The sequence below is a fragment of the Typopeltis vanoorti genome, chromosome 15 (assembly GCF_054136105.1).
Source record: "Typopeltis vanoorti isolate ZY-2024b chromosome 15, IOZ_Tvanoo_1.0, whole genome shotgun sequence".
Taxonomy (NCBI): domain Eukaryota; kingdom Metazoa; phylum Arthropoda; class Arachnida; order Uropygi; family Thelyphonidae; genus Typopeltis; species Typopeltis vanoorti.
This window is the reverse complement of record NC_143563.1, coordinates 98,031,869-98,052,120: the sequence shown is the minus strand read 5'-3', so window position 1 is coordinate 98,052,120 and position 20,252 is coordinate 98,031,869.

Sequence of the window (20,252 nt, the reverse complement as noted above, 5' to 3'; positions counted from 1 at the left end):
TCTGCAAGTTCATTTTTTCATGAACATAACATTTCGTAAATATCGATGAAAGCATTTTGAAGATGGTTGCATTTTTAATTTTGAAGTAAAAGCTAATTTACTTTCCAAAGAACTTTTCTACCTACATTTTTCAAAAATAAAAAATAATGAAATATATATTATTATTATTCAACACAAACAAATATAATTAAACAGCCATTTCAAAATGCATAAACAGCTTCTACAAATAACTAGCTGGTCAGGAATTCAGTTTATTCTATTTTAGTGACTTCGATATCTAAATGTTTCAAGAGCCAGCAATTTTGTATCAGCAAAATTTACAACAAATAATCTTCAAGAAATTTCTGTCATGTGACACCTCCAGGGGGGGTCCAAAGACTCATCAAAGACCTACTCTACAATCTCTACCAACTACAACGACATCTACTGCCCACCACCACTAGCATGTCCACAGACAATCACAAACATCCATGCCCACGGCGGGATTCGAACCGCAGCCTTTTGGCTGGGGAGCTGATATGCTAAACACTCAACCAACCAGGCCAGCCTTTATAAGAAGTAATAACCTTATTTTCAAATGCTGACATGATTTCACTGTTGTACCTTCTGCTTAAGTTATTTGATCATTAGTTTAAACCTTATAACTATCAGAGGTGCACACATTCCCAGAGAAGTATCGAGTGGTGGAGACGGAAGAGTTGTAGAGTAGGTACCTACCCTCGACGAGTCTTTGGAGGTGTTACGTAATAATAATGAAGTCTTGGCTCTGTTCAACACTCCTTCTCTCCAAAAAAAAACTCCTGTATAAACTGTAACATTTCAAGCAAATAAGCATTAGCAGTTAAAGTAAAAATTGGAAAATGTTATCTTTCTATTATACATTTGTCCAGTTAATTGAATAAGCATTATTTGCATATAATGCTTTTTAGTATCCCAAAACTGAGTCTTTTGTTTTTTCTAATGGTTATTTTTTTTAAATATAAAAATACATTTTTCTTTTTCACTCGCAATGATTTACATTCAACATTCATCTTATATTTTTCAGTCAAATACACAAGGTACTAAATGAAAGAATAGTTTTTTCAGTTTGCTAGTTCTTGAAGATCTTTCTTACACAGATCTACATGGACTTCTGAATAAACAGGGTTATTCAAAAGTCCATGAAATGGCCACTAATAAATTACACAACAGATACTATATTTTATTACAATGAAATAAAGATAAACTGCATCCCCCCATATGCTCAATGTGTCTACTTTTGCTTATTTCCTGATGCAGCAGACATCGAGGCGTTAATCCATTTCTTCCCACATGCATGTGAGTATGTCATGGTCCATCAGTGCCACAGTGATATGGTTGTGAAATTTCATGAGATTAGCAGGGAGTGGAGGCACAAAGAAGTGTCCTTCATGAATCCCCACAAGAAAAAAGCCACATGGGATTTAACCTGATGTCTGGGATTGCCACTGCAGTGGGTACCTTCACACTTCAATGTGGTAATGAGCCAGATAGCTGCCTGGTTGATAGATGTAATCATCACTGTCTTCAAGCTGTGGCATCAGCCAGTTCTCGAACATGTCCATGTGCCTCATCCCTGTGACAGTACACTGGGCTCTGCAAAGAAAAATCACCCATACACTTTCACCTTCGAAATTGTGCAAAAGACCTTTGATGAGTCTCGCACATGCTCAATAACTGTGCTGGGATTTTTGTTCCTCTAGATTCGCACATGGAGCCAATTCACCTTCCCACATGCATGAAAAGTTGCTTTGTCACAAAAGATGAGCAACTTTGCAAAACCATCAATTTCAACCCCCTCCTATAAGTCCTTGTAGAAATTAAGATGCACTTCTTTGTCATTAACGCTGAGAGCCTGATGCAACTAAAGCTTAAAGGGTTTAACCTTCAGTCTCTTATGGAGAATTCACCACACGATTGTAAGACACTAATTTATAAACTTGCACATGTAGTGGACTTCCATGGACTGTGTGCATAGGCTTCTCTAACGTGATGCACAGTTTCTTCAGTTAGTCCTGGACATCCCAGCTGAGGAGCAGTACACAGGCAGCCTTCATCCCAGAATTTCTCATACCACTTCTTGATATTGATGTACACAGGTGGTTCCTTCTGGAATTCTGCTCAAAATCGTCGCACTGTCCCAACACCCATGGTTCTTGCATATTCTAACACAAAATGACTTCTCATGCTTACTCAAAGCGATCTGGTCTACTATTGCCTCCTTGTGACAAACCACACCAACTATGCATGGGAGGTTTCCTGAAACATACTCAGCCTAAAACTTACCACTATCAGTGGAGAATGTTTAAAATGTTTCACAGACTTCTAAATAACCCTGTATATGTGTGTGTGTATATATATATATATATAGGGTAATATGTATTAGTATTCCAATGTTGTAGCAAGTTCTTTGGCGACTTTAGAAATGACATAACAGTAGAAATATGCAAAAACCACTAAGTGAAAAGCTGATGTTTTTTTGTTTTTTTTTTAAGTACATGAGACCAGTGATTTTTGATTTCAGTGTTACACAAGTTTATTATTGTGAAATTGCATGTCAATTAAAAATATATTGCTTGTCATTTAGACACTGTGGTTGCATTTTTTTTTTTTTTTTTTTTTTAGTAAATGAAAATATATGAAACACTTCGTTATAAATTTATTAATGTATCATCACATAAAAAAAAGTACTATATACATGCATATAGTACTGGGCTCTGCAAAGAAAAATGGCCCATACACTTTCACCTTCGAAATTGTGCAAAAGACCTTTGGTGAGTTTCGCACATGCTCAATAACTGTGTTGGGATTTTCGTTTCTCTAGATCAGCGCTTCCCAAACTGTGAGCCGCGGCCCCCTTGGGGGCCGTAGGTTTTGCTGAGGGGGGCCGTGAAATAATGAAAACAAATTTAAAATGTTTTAAGACTAAGTAGATTTTTCTTATATTAAACAAAACGTATTTAACTTTTATTTTTATTTTTTATGTTTTAATGGAAAAATTCACACATTGGTGTTGGTTCACAAACTTTGCTTCCTGCGTATTTCAGCGCTTTAGGAATATTAGTAAATGTATGCTTATTCATATAAGTTTCATTTCAAAGCAGTGGTTAATTGTATTTACTTTGAATGCTCTCCGGGGAAGCTCCAAATCTTCCTGTCCCTTTCATCACGCGCTCGGAATCAGGGACTGTTGATATTGACTTTATATACATATCAAAACTCGTTTTATATTATCACTGTCATCCGAGCTAGTTTTCTGTTACCAATAAAAGTTTCGCATATACTTCACACATGAAAAAAGCTTAAACAAGTTCATGTGGGGGGAGATAGTAACTCGCTTGCAGTAGTAAACAACACGCCTTCCCTAACAGCCACTATACTGCAGAGGCAATAAAACAAGTACTTTTATTATGCCAGTGAATAAGGCATGAGCAGTCTGTGTAATATATTTCTCAGCAAATTGTGCAATTAGAGACAACTGGGATAAAAACACACTAATTAATGAATCACGTGTCCCCTCATACAGAAACTATACTATATAGACTGAAACAAAACCATATGCTGTATGGGCAAACACACTAACTAAAAACTATTGTTATTAATTAGATGTGTGTGAGTTCGATTTCCCAAGGCAGCAATAAAATTCAACCGAACGTGATAAAATTCGTAAAAATGTTAAAACTAAGTAATATACTGTATATATATAATGAATGTTATGGCAGTTTCACATGTGGAATTCGGTTGAAGAAAGTTAGCATTTCAACTCAATTTCGCGCGATGGAAAGATAAAAGCTATGCTTTTATCTTTCGGTCGCGCGATCTTTTGTTAATACCGCACCAATCATATCCACATTTTAATAACCTGCCTTTGCTGTCTGTTTCGCGTTAGGCTTAATTACTGTAAAGGGAGAAAAGTCAAAAAAGAGAAAAATGTTCCTGGTCCGGGGATTCCCTTATTCAGGTGATATTCACTCATTTCATGTTGTTAGTCTGTGGTGTGGTGTGCCAGTATCGGTAAGTGGTGTTATTATTATTTGATCTATTCTACGTTAAAAATTTAACCCTGAGATGGATAAGTGGCTGATAAAAAAAAAAAAAAAAATCCAGCAAACAATCAGAAGAAGCAGAAACAGACTAAAAAAAAAAAGGACAGTATTTCATATTTTACCAGAACAGTCCGCGTCGTCTTCAGCATCAAAGGTAAGATGCAAAAAATGTCGCCTGAAAAAATTCGAAAATACGATCCTTCTTATTTGAAATATGGGTTTGTACCATCATATAATAATCCAAACAAACCTATGTGTGTAATCTGCTGTAAACAGTTATCAAATGATTGCATGCGACCCGGAAAACTTTGTCGCAATTTAGATACTGTCCATGGGGAATATAAGAGTAAGACAATTGAGTTTTTTCAAAGAAAGGCTGAAGAATTTAAACGACAAACTAAATGTTTTTCAAAGCATGCTAAACTGAATGACAAATTAGTAAAAGTATCTTTCGAAATTGCTTTGTTAATTGCAAAAACAAAGAAACCTCACAATTGGTGAAGACCTCGTCTTACCAGCAGCAATAAAAATTTGCGAAACTATTATCTATGGTTCCGAAATATCAGAACCTTTAAAAAAAATTCCGGTGTCTAATAACACAATTAAAAGAAGAATAGATTGCATTGCCGATAATATCATGTCTACATTAATTTCAAGAATCAAACAAAGTAATGCATTTGCCATTCAGCTTGATGAATCTACGGATAATACAAGGGACGCTAATTTAATGGTTTTTGTTAGATACCTCTATAATTTTCAAATTCATGAAGATCTACTGTTTTGTAGAAATCTTTCCGGTACAACCAAATTAAAAGATATATTTGAAAAAGTGAATAATTTTTTTAAAGAATATGAACTTGATTTGCACTGATGGTGCCTCAGCTATGACGGGGAGAATTTCAGGTTTTGTAGCAAAAGTAAAAAAGTTTATCCGAATGCAAGACATGTTCATTGCCTTATCCATAGAGAAAACTTAGTATTTCGACAAATGGAAGAATCGCTGAGTAAAGTGTTATCAGAAGTTTCTACTGTAGTTAATTATATAAAAAGTAATGCTACTAATTCAAGACTGTTTCGTATTTTATGCCAAGAGATGGATTCTAATTACGACACGCTTTTATATCACACAGAAGTAAGGTGGTTGTCCCGCGGAAAAGTTCTAAAACGAGTTTTAATATTGAAAGATGAACTACGAATTTTTCTTCTTGATAAGAATCCCATGTTAGCATCTCATTTTTGTGATTAAAATTGGTTGTGTTTCATTTCTTATCTGTCGGATTTTTTCCAAAAAGTTAATGAATTGAATCTTTCTCTGCAAGGAAAAAGCACCAATATATTAACACTAAACATTAAATTGCAAGCATTTCAAAGTAAACTTTCTGCGTGGTTAAAAAGTTTTAAGGATAATAAAAGGGAAATGTTTACTTCTCTTCATAAATATGTTAAAGAAAATAATATTTTACTATCAACAGAAAATAAAAGGATAATAATTAACCACCTCACAAATTCTATGTTTTTTTTTTTTTTTGAAAAATATTTTCCTAATTTGAATGAAGATAAAGAATATGATTGGATAAGAACACCATTTGCTCCTTCTCTACAATTTAGCAATCTTCCATGGTCATCCCAAGAAGAACTAATTGATATGAGAGCAGATTCAACCCTCGAATCAGAATTTCTTAACAGTGATTTATCCGAATTTTGGATTCGACGACAAAAAGAATGTTCTTCATTAGCAAAAGCAGCCTTAAATATGTTAATTCCTTTCGCATCTACATACCTTTGTGAAACAGCATTTTCATCGTTATTGGTAATTAAAAATAAACATAGATCCTGCTTATCAATGGAAGAATTGGAAAGAAATCTAAGAACAGCCATTTCAAATATTTCACCTGATATTGGTGTAGCATTATTGAAACACATCCATCACATTAAATTGTTATTAAACTTCTTTTATGTTTTTAATTCTTTCTTTATTACTAATCGTGTTACGTTTCATGTGCTTGTGTACAATATGCAAATATACAATCTATCTATATAAAAATCTGAGATAATGTGCCATGTCAAATGTGTATGCAAGATGCTAAAAATGTAATATTTGCATTTGATTTTTGCAATATTCGCTGCATATATTTTTGGATATAAATTATAAATTAGTATTGAATATAAATATAATATATGTCTCAATTACGATTTTTTTTTCGATGGGGGGGGGCGTGAAATATTTTAATTTTTATAAAGGGGGCCCTGACATCCAGAAGTTTGGGAAGCACTGCTCTAGATCAGTGATTCTCAACCACTGCGCCGCGAGATTTTTTAAGTGTGCCGCCACTGCGAATACCCATAGATAAGCGGCGTCAGACAAGTGGTTCAATCAGTTCAACCTTCCTAGCGGGGACTGTCTGAACCAATGCGCATGGCTATTATAGTTCTGGCTACTGACTAACAAAGCTACATATTAGTTTAGTCTACTAGTCGCCCGCTTGATGTGTGCATATGGTTAGTTACAACTTATATATTTGTTTTCGTACGTGCAATACCACAATATTGTGTAGTCAAACTTAATTAAAACTGATTCAATGGCATACAATATGTCGTTTTTAATAATTTTTTGACAAAATTATTTTTATTTTCAATAAACCCCCTAAAATGGATTAAAAAAAAAAAAAAAAGCTTATCGACGATAATGATGATGCTAGCGATCATGCTAACGAGCCCAGTACAAGTAAAGATGTTTCCTCCGCCAAAAAATGTAATGTTCATCGTAAGTATAATGATGACTTCTTAAAATTTGGATTTACATCTACAATGGAAAATGATAAAACTGTTCCCGAGTGTGTGGTATGTGGTTGTAAATTATCAAACAGTGCTATCTGATATGGTTCCGAGCAAGCTTCAACGTCATCTGCTCACTAATCATCCTTCGCTAGCATCAAAAGACAAAGCCTACTTTCAAAATTCATTATCTGCAAGATCCAAACAATTAAAGATTTTTAAAAAGCAAATTAGTGTGTCTGAAAAAGCTCAGATAGCTTCTTATGAAGTGGCTGAATTAATTGCTCTCAAATTAAAATCTCATAATTTGGCTGAAGAAATTATTATTATTATTATTCCTGATACCTCCAAGGAGTCCGAAGATATATTACTTTCTATAATAAAATAACAGTGGAGTTGGATAAAGGAAATCCTTACTCAGTGATACTGCTTGACTTTGCAAAGGCTTTTGACAGGATTCCATATGGAACTCTGTTACATAAATTAGAGCAAATGGGTATGGATCCGAAGATGGTAATTTGGATTAAAGGATGGCTAGTGGACAGATATCAAAGAGTGGTTTACGGAGGAGCTGAGTCCAGGAAAAGGCAAGTGACTAGTAGTGTACCTCAGGGCTCAGTTCTTGGTCCTCTATTGTTTAATTTGTACATCAATGATATTGGAAAGACCTTGAATGGAAATATCCACTTGTTTGCTGATGCAAAATTGGGAAGAGCGATAATCAATTCAAATGATGTGGATATTTTACAGGATGACTTAAATAGGCTGATGGTATGGACTGAGGTAAATGGCTGTCAGTTCAACGTGGCTAAGTGTAAGGTGATGCACTTCGGGAGGATGACATCGCATGCTGTTTACTATATTAACGGAACTGAACTGCAGGAAGTTGAGACAAGAGACTTGGGAGTTATTGTGGACAGAGAACTTAAGTTTAAAGGGCATATTGCAAAGATTGCCAAAACATCACATCAAATTACATGGTTGTTGAGGAACGCACTAACAAGCAGGGATAGGGAAGTTATTGTTCCACTCAATAAGGCATTAATAAGGCCGCATTTGGACTATTGTGCACAGATTTGGTCGCCAGGATTTCTTGGTGATGCGGAAGTGGTAGAGAGGATTCAGAGGCGGGTTACAAAGATTGTTGCAGGTCTGTGGGCTCCAAAAACTAGCTGATAGACGTAGGAGAAGAGATATGATATAGAGGTATTTAAATTGTTAAAGGGATTTTACAGGATTGATTCTGATGATACTCTTAAGACCAGTGCAGGATGTGAGAGAACGAGGGGCCATCCCTGGAGATGGTGTAAGAGTGTGGTTAACAAGGGTGTTAGGACTAGATTTTTTACCTGAGGGTTGTGAATGCTTCAACTGTGAATGAATTTAAGGAGAGGTATTGTGTAAATAATGGTTAGTGTGTCAATGTCGGGTCTCCCGCGATGAGTCTTTTGATTCCATGGAGACACCGTTAAAATAATAATATTAGTTACCCATTGTTTTTTGCATCGGGAACCACTCATTACCAAACAATTACCATCAGAATTGAAAGTAGTGCTGGAACAGTGTGTTAAAATGTTGTAATAGGTTTCAGTATGATAAGAACACAGATGGTTAAGAAAATAACTATTAACTTAAAAGCTAATATTTCGCTGGTATTATATCCAGCATCTTCAGAGCACACAACACAAAGTTTGTTACAAATGCCAGACAACGCGTATAAATGTGTTAAAATGATTAATTATATAAAATCAAGACCATTAAAAAGTCGCCTTTTTAGTCAATTATGCCAGGCTACGGAGTCTAAATACGAATCATTGTTACTACACACGGAAGTCAGGTGGTTATCCAGAGGGAAAGTTTTGTCTCGCGTGCTTGAATTAAAAAACGAGATAAAGATATTTTTTGAACAAGATAATAATTTTGTTGGATGACAAAATGTGGTGTGCTAAGCTGGCTTACTTATCTGATATTTTTGTTATTTTTAATAACATAAATACGAGTTTGCAAGAACCGAAAGAAAATATTTTAAACTCAACCGATAAATTGTTGGGATTTCAAAAAAAAAATTACTTTATGGAAGAATAAAGCACAAGAAGGTAGTTCAGAAAAGTTTGAGTCAGTTCCAAAAGATTGTTATGAAATAATTCATAAAATAGTTATTGATCATTTGACAATACTAGAGCAAAAAATTGTTCATTACTTGCCAAATTTAGAAATAAAAAAAATTTGATTGGATTCGGAATCCATTTGTGATAAACGACACATCGGTGTATGAACTAACTTTGAAAGAAGAACTGATTTCTGTGTGTAATAACCGAGATTTAATTTCAAAACATTCAGAAGAATCAATTCGTTCTGGATTAATCTTAGATACGATTATCCAACAATATTACAAAAAGCTTTAAGTGTGTTATTACAATTTTCCACATCTTATTTGTGCGAATTCGGATTTTCGGCTTTGACCGATATAAAAACGAAAAAAAATCCAGACTTTTAAATATGGATCACGAAATGAGAGTAGCATTATCATTTATACGCCCAAATATAAATGAAGCTATCGAAAAAAAAAAAAAACATGCTCAAATTTCGCATTAAATGTAATTTATCATTAAATAAACATTTTGTTTACTTTGTAATGCAATTCCATTTTATGTTTTATTGCAAATTATTATTGTATGCTATTTTTACAAAATATATTATAGGTACATGAATTAATTAACCAAGTAAAATTCTTTTAAATTTATCTTATTGTTAGTGTGCCGCCAAATTTTAAAATTATTAAAAGTGTACCGTGACGGGGAAAAAAAGGTTGAGAATCACTGCTCTAGATGAATAACCTTAATGGAAGGTTATTCATCAATATATATATCTTGGGCATCACAGGAACGCTCAGATCGTGATCCTTTAAGGACTCTCCTGATAACCGCATATTTTACTTTGAAAAATTTGCTCTTCAGTTAATATGATTGACATTTTAATGCACTGGATTAAAAATATTCTCTTTAAATTTTCTAAGTAATCCCTCCTTCATTGAGATAAGACAGTAGAACCTTAAAAAATAAACTGTTCGAAAGACTTTCCCATAAAATTTCTTTTACATTTATTCAGTGTCGTATGGAAAAAGAAAATTATGGCTGGGAAGTAGCAATAATAATCCCTATATTTAAGAAAGGAGATAACCATAAATGTGAAAACCATAGAGGGATTTCACTTTTAAGCATTCCAGGAAAATTGTATGCCTGTATTTAGAAGAGAAGCTTAGGAACTAAAAAGAGGATACACTAGAAGAAATGCAATATGGCTTTCGGAAAAACAGAAGCACACAGGATCTTATCTTCAGTGTTAGACAAATATCAGAGAAAACATTGGAATATGGAAAAGAACTACATGCATATTTTATAGATTTCAAAAAGGCCTTTGACCGAGTTCCCAGACACTTAATATGGCAAACATTAAAGAAAAACAAGATAACTTAATAGCAGCAATACAAAGCCTCTACAAAAGTAATAGAAATTATGTAAGAACCTGTAATAACAAATCAAAAGAATTTGAAAGAAATGTAGAAGTGAGGCAAGGCTGTATCCTCAGCCCTCTTCTTTTCATTATAGTAATGGATGAAATTTTAAAGGCATGCCAAACAAAAACAAAAAGTTCCACCTAGTATACAGGAAACTGAAAGATACCAGGATTTCACACATGGCTTTTGCAGATGATGTAGTGATTCTAGCAAATACAGCTGAAGATTTGCAGTACAACATGAACATTTGGTATGAAGAAACAAAGAAAAGGAATATGGCCATGAATAAAACTAAAACAATGATCATATCTAGAAATCAATCAAAACACGCAATAAAAATAGAGAATCATCAACTGGAACAAGTTCATCCCTTTAAATACTTGGGATCATATATACAAGATGGTAGACTAGACACAGAAATTAACAACAGGTTAACTGGGGGAACAAAGCTATTCTATGCAATGAAATGCCCATAGGTAAGAAAGAAGTTACCCTAAATACCAAAATGGGTGTACCGTTCAGTGTATGTACCACCATTAACACATAGTTGCAAGTCTTGGTGTTTAACAACAGGAAACACAAATAAACTACAAACAATTGAAATGAAATATCTTAGAGAAGTGGCACAAAAAACAAGACTAGACCAAATAAGAAATCAAACTATAAGAAACAGCCCCCAAGTTGCACCTCTGAACCAATTCATAACACAAACCCAAATGAGGTGGTTTGGACCTTTTAATCAAATGGAAGGAAGAATAGCAAAAACTGTATATTAAAGCCAGAAATTGGAAAAAAAGAAATATAGGCAGTCCCAGGAAAGGTTGCCAAAAGAAGAGAATTGGAAAGAAGCAAAAGAACTAGCTTTGGACAGGATGGCATGGAAATCTCTTTGGCAAAATCTCAACACTTAAAAGCACAAGAGATCATAGACAAAGAAGAAGAAAGAATTCCAAAAGTGACAACAGGCATAGATGAAATATTTAAATGCTTGCTGGTATTCTCTATTCTTATTTAGATTAACTTTGTTTACCTTGCATCTTTATCCTTGAAAATTCTTCTTTATTAACATGTATTTTTAAGGTGGATCCCACCCACAAAAGGTTGTAAATCTATGTTACATTAGTGCCATGAGTGGGGTAAGATTTTTTTTTTTTTTTTGTGTGTGTGTGTATAAACAAAACAAAAATAATATAAATTAAGTTACTGATTTCAAAAACTATCACCATAAGAAGTAATAGCAACCCTATAAATATCCATCACCTCTTTGATATTGGACAACTGGAAGCTCCACAAATATTAAAATTATTCCCCAAGTTTCAGCCAATAAAAAAAAATTACTAGTGATGCAACATAGCATACATATTAGAGAATTCTGCCATAGTTTTCACTTTTCATCTCATTTCCTTTCCTCAGGAGAGTTCTTTTCTTAGTGCTGAAGATTTTAGATTGAAATGGCTCACATACCATAATTGTAAGATATCATTTTTATTTTTCATCCTTTTCTAATGTTTTAAATTATTTCTTCATGTATTCTTAACCTTTATATTTGAATATTTTAAAGCTTATCATTTTTAATTCATTTCTAACTTTTATGGTTGTTCAGTTCCCTTCAGTGTTTATAATATCTTTTTGATATACTGTCTCGGTTAAATTATCAGGTTTACGAAGTATTGTGGTTCCACCCTAAGTATAATTTCAAGGTATCTGTTGTTGATTTATTGTAACTTAATACAATTTTCATAGTTTTAATCACTAAATTACAGATATTAGCTGGCGAGTTCAAAACTTAGAGGCATTCCTAATGTTATTATTATTATTGTTCCGGGAAACTCCAAGGAGTCGACAGACTCATCGAGGGAGGCCCTAACATCATGTCAAGAACAACTATTCAACATTCACACAGTATCTATCATACCTTGCCTTGAACTCATTCATGGTCGTAGCACCCACAACAGACTCTGGAAGCTTATTCCACTCATTTACCACTCTCCAAGTAAAGAACCTAGCTCTAACACCCTTGTCAACCACGCTCTTGCCCAGCTTCCATGCATGGCCCCTAGTCCTCCCACCACCAGTCATATTTTCAAAAATATCTTCTGGATCAATCTTATAAAAACCCTTCAGTAATTTGAATGTCTCAATCATATCACCCCTCCTTCGCCTATCGTCCAATTTCTGCAACCCACAAATCTTCAACCTATTCTCATAAGGTTCATTCCACAGACCTGCTATCATCTTGGTCACTCGTCTCTGGACCCTCTCCACTTCCTCCCCATCACGAAGAAACCCTGGTGCCCATAGCTGGGCACAGAAGTCCAGATGGGGTCTTATCAAGGCTCGATACAGAGGAACAACAACTTGTTCGTCTCTGCATGTTAAAGTATTTTTCAGAAGCCAAGTGATTTGGTGAGCTGTTTTAGTTACTTTTGCAATGTGCCCCCTAAACTTCAACTCCCTATCCACCAACACTCCCAAATCCCTGGCCTCATCAATCTCCTGGAGTATGATTCCACCAATGCGATATACTGCTGCTATTCTTTTCACCCCAAAGTGCATAACCTTACACTTTGCCACATTAAATTGACATCCATTTTTCCTAGCCCAGTCCTCCAAACTATCCAAATCATCCTGTAAAATTTTGACATCTTGTGCACTCACAATTGCTCTACCCAACTTTGCATCATCAGCAAACAAGTGAACACTTCCTCTCAGATCCTTTCCAATATCATTGATGAACAAATTGAAAAGCAGTGGTCCAAGAACAGAGCCCTGTGGCACTCCACTAGTCACAAGACGTCTTTTAGACTCCACTCCTGAATAAACCACTCTTTGATATCTCTCCTTCAACCACCCTCTTATCCATCTCACCAACCCTATATCTATACCCATCTGCTCCAGTTTACTGATTAGGGTTCCATGTGGTATCCTATCAAAGGCCTTGGCAAGGTCCAGTAGTATCACTGTAAACCCATTACCCCTATCCTTCATAGTAGCTTGTGAACACCCTCAAGGGGTGTTCACAAGCTACTATGAAGGCACTACATGATTAAGATTACATAATTAATAATCTCCTGTCAACAATTTTCCTCCAAATTAGTCTATTACTGGTCAGCACTATTATTGTTGTATTTAACATTTCATTCTTGTGAATCAATCCACCTAGTGTTCTTCTGGATCTTTTTACTGCCATCTTGGCATCAAACATCTGTTTTTCTAACCTTTCATCTCCCATTCTATTTAAGTGACCATACCACCTTAGATTAGCCCTATTCACACATTCTTGAATGCAAACAATGTCAGGTTCCTTCCTAATGTCATTTTTAATTTAATGATTCTGTCACTGATGCATCTGTTCAGGCCCCTAATTTTTCTAAGAACTCTCATGCCTGTGGGCTCTAATCTTTGATCAAGTGCTTTATTTCTAACCCAACTCTCATATCCATAACTGCTAGTTTAGTGCTTTGGCTAATTTCTCTCTTATTCCATATAAATTTATTTAACTGGCTCCCCATCATACAGTTTTGCTTATTCTGTTGTCTATTTCCAGATTTAATTTGTTATCTTCACTAAAAACTATGTCTAAATAGCTGAAAAGTTTTAATTATTCTATATATATATATACAGGGTGTTCGGGATAAATTTGACATATTTATAATTAATTATATTTTTCCGTAAGTTACATGTATTAACACACACTTCTCTTCATTTAAAAGTTTGGACCCTTCTTCATTCATATACAAGATGTCAGAAAGGATGGATAGCTGGAACCCACCTGAATCATGGAAGAGAATAACTTGTATCATGATGATTCGTGCCCGCCATCAAAATAAGGATATTACGACTGCTGCCCAATGCTCCCTGAATACAGTAAAAACAATCAGGCATGAACTAGAGACTTGCAATGGTGACTACGAGGATGTAGCAAGAAGAAAGATCCCTAGCAGACGATCTGATTGCGTTCGTACAGCAGAATTCCTCGCAAATCTGCAGGAACAGGTGTTGAAGAACCCTGGCATTGGAATTCGGGCTTTGTTCGTAGAGTTGCTAACTGTAGTCAAGCCCTGGATAACAAGGGTAGCCAATGGTAGGCCGTATGTATGGCAGCAGGATTCGGCCCCTTGCCACACCTCTGGGAAAAGTCAAAAATGGTTGTCTGAAAATTTCTACGACTTCACCAGTCCAAATGTTTGGCCTCCAAACTCCCCAGACCTTAACCCCATGGATTATTTTGTATGGGGCGCAGTTGAAAAAGACACCAATCGCACTTCCAGTAATACAAAAGCCCAGTTAATGGATAAAATTAAAACAGTTTTTGCGGCCCTTCCCAGGGAGACTGTAGCATCAGCTTGTTCGAGGTTCCGAAGCAGAATTGAAGCTGTGATCGATGCTAATGGTGGTTATTTTGAGTAAATCTTGTTGATAGTATTGTAATTAACTCTGCCTGTAATGTTTTTTTGTCAATTCATTAAATTTAATAGATACAAAGAAGATTTTCTTTTTCCTTACGAAACTGTCAAATTTATCCCGAACACCCTGTATATAGGCTCTCCATTCAGAATTCAGCTGAAGTTTTCTATATTCCTGCTTATTTTCATAGTTTGATCATTTCATAGCTGATTTTAATGTCAGATTTGTTATAGTTCTATTCAATTTAGTTAGAGAATCCTGGAGACTTGCACTGGATGTGTTTAGGAGTATAGCAACATCTGTATCCTTGTCTTGCATCAAACCATCTTCCTGTATTCCTTTCAATTCTAACTGCTGACTTACAACTTATATATAGACTACATTGCCCTGAATGTTCCATTTACCCCATATAACTGTAATACTGTATTTTGAAAAGCTTTCCCTAGGCACCTTGTCATATGCCTTTTCCAGATCTACAAAACTTAAGCACATATCCTTGTCATATTACCATTATTTCTCAACTATTTGTTGTAAAGTGAAAATCTGATCTTGACAATCTTTATTTGGTCTTATTCCAGCTTCCACAATTTTTCTCTGCTTCTTGAAGCACTTGCATAAATCTTATCTGGAACACTTAATAGAGAAATTCCTTCTCACATTCAGCTTTATTCCATTTTCTCTAGATGGGAATGATGAGAGTTCTAATCTCATCATCTGGAATTTGACCTTCTAACCAGGTCCTCTGAATGCAGTGTAACACTGCAAAACTTTTATATCTCTACATTTAAGCATTTCTGGTTGAATATCATCTACTCCAGCTGCCTTTCCTACATTTTAAGTTTTTGATGGTTTTTCTACCTTGAGTATTGATATGAGCTTCTCAACTTTTTTATGCATACTCTTCTTTTCAATGTGATATTCACTCGTCTTACTTAAAACTGATGGCCATTTCCAATTAAAAATCCTCTGTACACTCTTGTATCCTGAACCAGCATGAAGATATCGCTATCAACAATAACAATCAGTGAGGCTTTTCTTATTCCTTGTGTCTTCCCTCCACATGAACTTGTGCACATCTTTTTGTTGGAACAGTGTGTAAGTAACGACTACTCCATATCCTGAGCAGAAATCCAGCAGATACTTACCATTATTATTAGTCTTTCCCCTTTTCTCCAATTTTCCTAAAACATGTCTGTCTGTTGGGATTTACTTCCTGGTCTGCTTTTTAGATCTCCAACAAGTACCCACTTTTTACATTTTCTTTGTTAGCTGCCTGTTCTAGTAACTCGAAAAATTCCTCCTCTTCTTCCTTAGGAGACCCTTGTCTGGGACCATAGATACAAATAAGTTTCATTGTCCATTTTCCCCATTTCGAAGTTTGTCCACATAACTTGAAATTGCATTCTAATCATTATTACCAAATATAACATCCTATATGTAGTAAGATCTCACCTGTTTTTGTCTTCTTTGTTCCAGTGTTGCCAATTATGTGCTATTTTGTCTTGATTAGTAAATAGAGGAGCTTCACGAAAAAACTTCAGTAATAATATCATTTAAAACAACTAAGTTACATAACTGTAGCATTGCCACAATACCAGTTAAACAATTTATGAACACACACAAATTGTTTAAAACATTGATTAAAAGTACAGTGGTATCTCGCTAATCCGAACTAATAAAAACTGTGCTCGTTCGGACTAGCAGATTTCCCCCCAAAGAGACAACAATAACTAGCGTCTAAGACAAAAATAATGAGATTCTAATGGTACATCAACTTAATTCTGTAAATAAATGAAGTATCTGATAGAAAAAAAGCTACTAAAACTTAAAAAATAATTTAGTACACAAGCTTATTTTAGTAAAAAATTTACGAGAGCTGTTCAATAAGTAATAAAACTAATTTTACTGTCGCGAAACCACTCATCACAATATTAATTTCTGTGGAATAAAGAAACGTTGCTGTCTGTATCAAAAGAGGTTGATAGATGCCGTATATGGGCTGATGTGCCCATATACGGCATTGTGTTTAGTCACGTGCCAGAGTGTCATGTGGCTAAACGCAAGCTTGTTTCGGTGCGCCTACAAGCCGCGACCAGTCGTCGAAATGGAAGCGTCCTTGGAACAGCATTATGCCATTAAATTTTGTGCGCGTTTGCAAAAATCGGCATCGGACACTTTTAACATGATACACAAAGCTTTCCACGATGAAGCAATGTCGAGGGCAAGTGTTTTTCGCTGGCATAAAACTTTTAAGGAAGGAAGGCAAAATGTGGAAGATCTTCAACGTCCATCACAGAGACAATGATCAACACAGCAGCGATTATCATCAAGGAGGATCGCAGAATTACAGTACGCCAGCTGCATGTTGTCCTGAATATTTCTGTGAGAAGTGTTCACTCAATCATGGCTGAACATTTGGGACTGAAACGTATTTGCACCCGATGGATTCCCAAACTCTTGACACCGGAGCAAATGCAGCATCGAGTGGATGTGTGCACAGAATGGAAAGAAAGAAAGACTGGAACAAGAAGGCGACAACTTCTTAAAGCGCATCATTACAGCAGATGAAGCTTGGTTGTATCACTATGACCCTACAATGAAACAACAATGCAGTGAATGGAAGCATCTGTCTTTGCATACCCCCGAAGAAAGCAAAAACTGTAAAATTGGCTGGTAAAGTTATGACCATAATGTTTTTTGACTACGAAGGCATTGTTTACCGACACGCTGTAGAACCCGGGAATACCGTAAACGGCTCATACTATGCAGATGTTTTACGGACAATGGTACAGCACGTCAAAAGGAAGCATCCATTGCTGAAGAATGGCTTCTTATTGCACCACGATAATGCAAGGCACATATTGCTGTTGTGTAGTGGACATTTTGCAGAAGAACAACACAGATATCCTACCACACCTTCCATACAGACCTGATCTCGGAAACAGCTCAAGAAACAACTAAGAGGCCACCATTTCGAAAGCAACAAAGCATGTGTAAAAGCTGCGGAGGCGGTTTTGAAAGAACTATCAAAAAAAGGACTTTCACACGTGTTTAAGAAGTGGATGCAACGTTGGGATAAATGCATCGCGTCTCACGGTAGTTACTTCGAAAAAGACCGTGTAAATGATAACGATTAAAGGTAATCTATTTTCTGTATAAATATAGTCATAACTTATTAACAGCCTACATAGTTTGTATGTACCTCTATTGTTGAGGATTCTGATTTAATAAAATTGCATAGTTCAGTACATAATTGGGGTAAAAAATGTCACTTCCTTGTACACAACACAAAAAAATTTCACAGAATAACACAAAAAAAGTTTTTTATTTCTTTGCAAAAAAAGTCACTGATTTTCTTTAGCTTCTTGGAAGCTAAACTTTTCAAATGCGTCTTCTCGGAGCTGCATTAGTTAATTATCACCAAATTATGCACGTTTTGAATTTCCTCTTTTTGTGTATCACCGTAGTTATACTGTATTGTAATAATAAGAAATAAATAATAGTTAAAATAATACTTTTTAAATAAAAATAATAGCACACAAAATAATATGTAATAAAACTTTTTTTTCTTTCAAAACATAGTTCGAATTACTGGAGGGTTCGGACTAAGGAGGTTTGGATTAGCGAGATACCACTGTAACTCTATTTTGGAGTCTGTATACAGTCATCGCAGTATTTAATTTGCACTTTTATTATTGTTATCTCTTTGAGAATGCCTGAGCTTCCTTGAACTATAATCTTCCTTGCCCCCCCCCCCTCAGACAAGTTTGATTTCGAATTTGTCTCTGTTTCAAAATTTATAGAGTTCATTTTTTCCCCCTTTTACTTCTTAATTAATTGCTAGTTTATATATATATATATATATATTTTTTTTTTCTCTCTCTCTCTCTCGGAAATATTGATGTCCTATTCTGAACTACAAAAATATCTGTACAAAATGTTAATTGAATGATGTGAAACAGAATGAAGTGAGACAGGTTCTTGATTATTGCAGCTGCTTTTTTCTGAAGAGTTGAGAGCTGTATTTTGTGGTCATAAGTATTTGCAGTTGGTGTAAAGGTAATAGATGTTCAAGAAGTATTGAACACCCATAGCAAACCTTTCTGTTTTTCTATGGGTGTTCAGTACTTCTTGAACATCTATTACCCTCACACCAACTGTAAAACATTTGTTCTTTGAATAATAAGGTTATACAACTAATATTTACACAAAGAAAAGCTACAGGTTAAAATTCTCTATGAGAAATGCCTTATCCATAAATCTGAGTATCATTGAAAGCGAGAGAAAAGAAATTCAATATCTATAATTATTTTATACCAAGTAGACAACAAAAGTTTTCTTTTTCATCAGAAAAAAAAAAAGCTTTCCAAGTAATCAAGAACGTATGAAAATACAAATCTTTTGTACTGCATTTCCAAGGGCTCATATATTAATGTTATTAAAAATTTCATGGAAGTCAAACATCCATGAAATTATGTACAGACTTCCAAGTTTGTCTTTCAAGTAGTGCAATACCAGGACAGCTCATGCTGAAATTTTGCATTTTCATAAGCTCTATCACTTTCAGAACTTGCAAAAATTTACAAAGGAAAGTTTCTTGCTAGTTTGGTATAGAATAACGGTAATAAATATTTTAATTCTTCCTTACTTGAAGCTTTTTAGTCACCTTTTGCTTCATTTGTACAAGAGAAAATAGTTTTTTGCAAGAAATCAGACAGAATGAAGTTTTACTAGAGCTAAAGTTAATATGGATATACCTCTACCAAACTTTGTCACTCAGTATTTAATACTGAAGAGGAAGATGTTCTATAAGTTATTTGCCTAAGAAAGAAGTGCAGCGTATAGTCCACAGCAAAACTGTGGATTGATATGTGATAGGAGAGTAAGTGACAAACAGAACCTTGTTTTACTTTATTTACTGCAAAGTTTACATCCATCCACTATCTCATACAGTACAAAATAAAAAATTGGCAGCATGGTTGCCAAAAGCACTTAAGATTTGTTTGCTAAGCCAAATCTCAAATGCTTTTGAAATATGAAGTGATTGCGGTGGAACAGGAGAGGTATGAAAAAAAGTTGGTAGTCTGTGCAATCTGTGCAATACAGATTCTTAAATATGTAGTTGACTTACTACAATAAACATCATTTATATAGCACTCATTTTTACTGAAAAACTCCTGTTCAAAGCCATATTGGCATAATGTTATTCTAAAGAAAACTATTTACTGCTCCTCTTTCAATTAACAGCATCTCACTTTCTGTAATAGTGAATTTTAATCTTCTGAACATAAATTATTTCATCTAAAATTTTATTAAGAAAAAGTTATTACCACCCAAAGAAATGACCTTTTTTACATGCAAAATGCAGCCGAATAACAACACAAAAAAATTTAGGGTGATCATGTTGATCACCCTAACTCTTATTCACCCTAACAACTAATTCTTATTTTTTCCCTATGCACTTGGTTTAATCCTTTATCCAAGTGTAA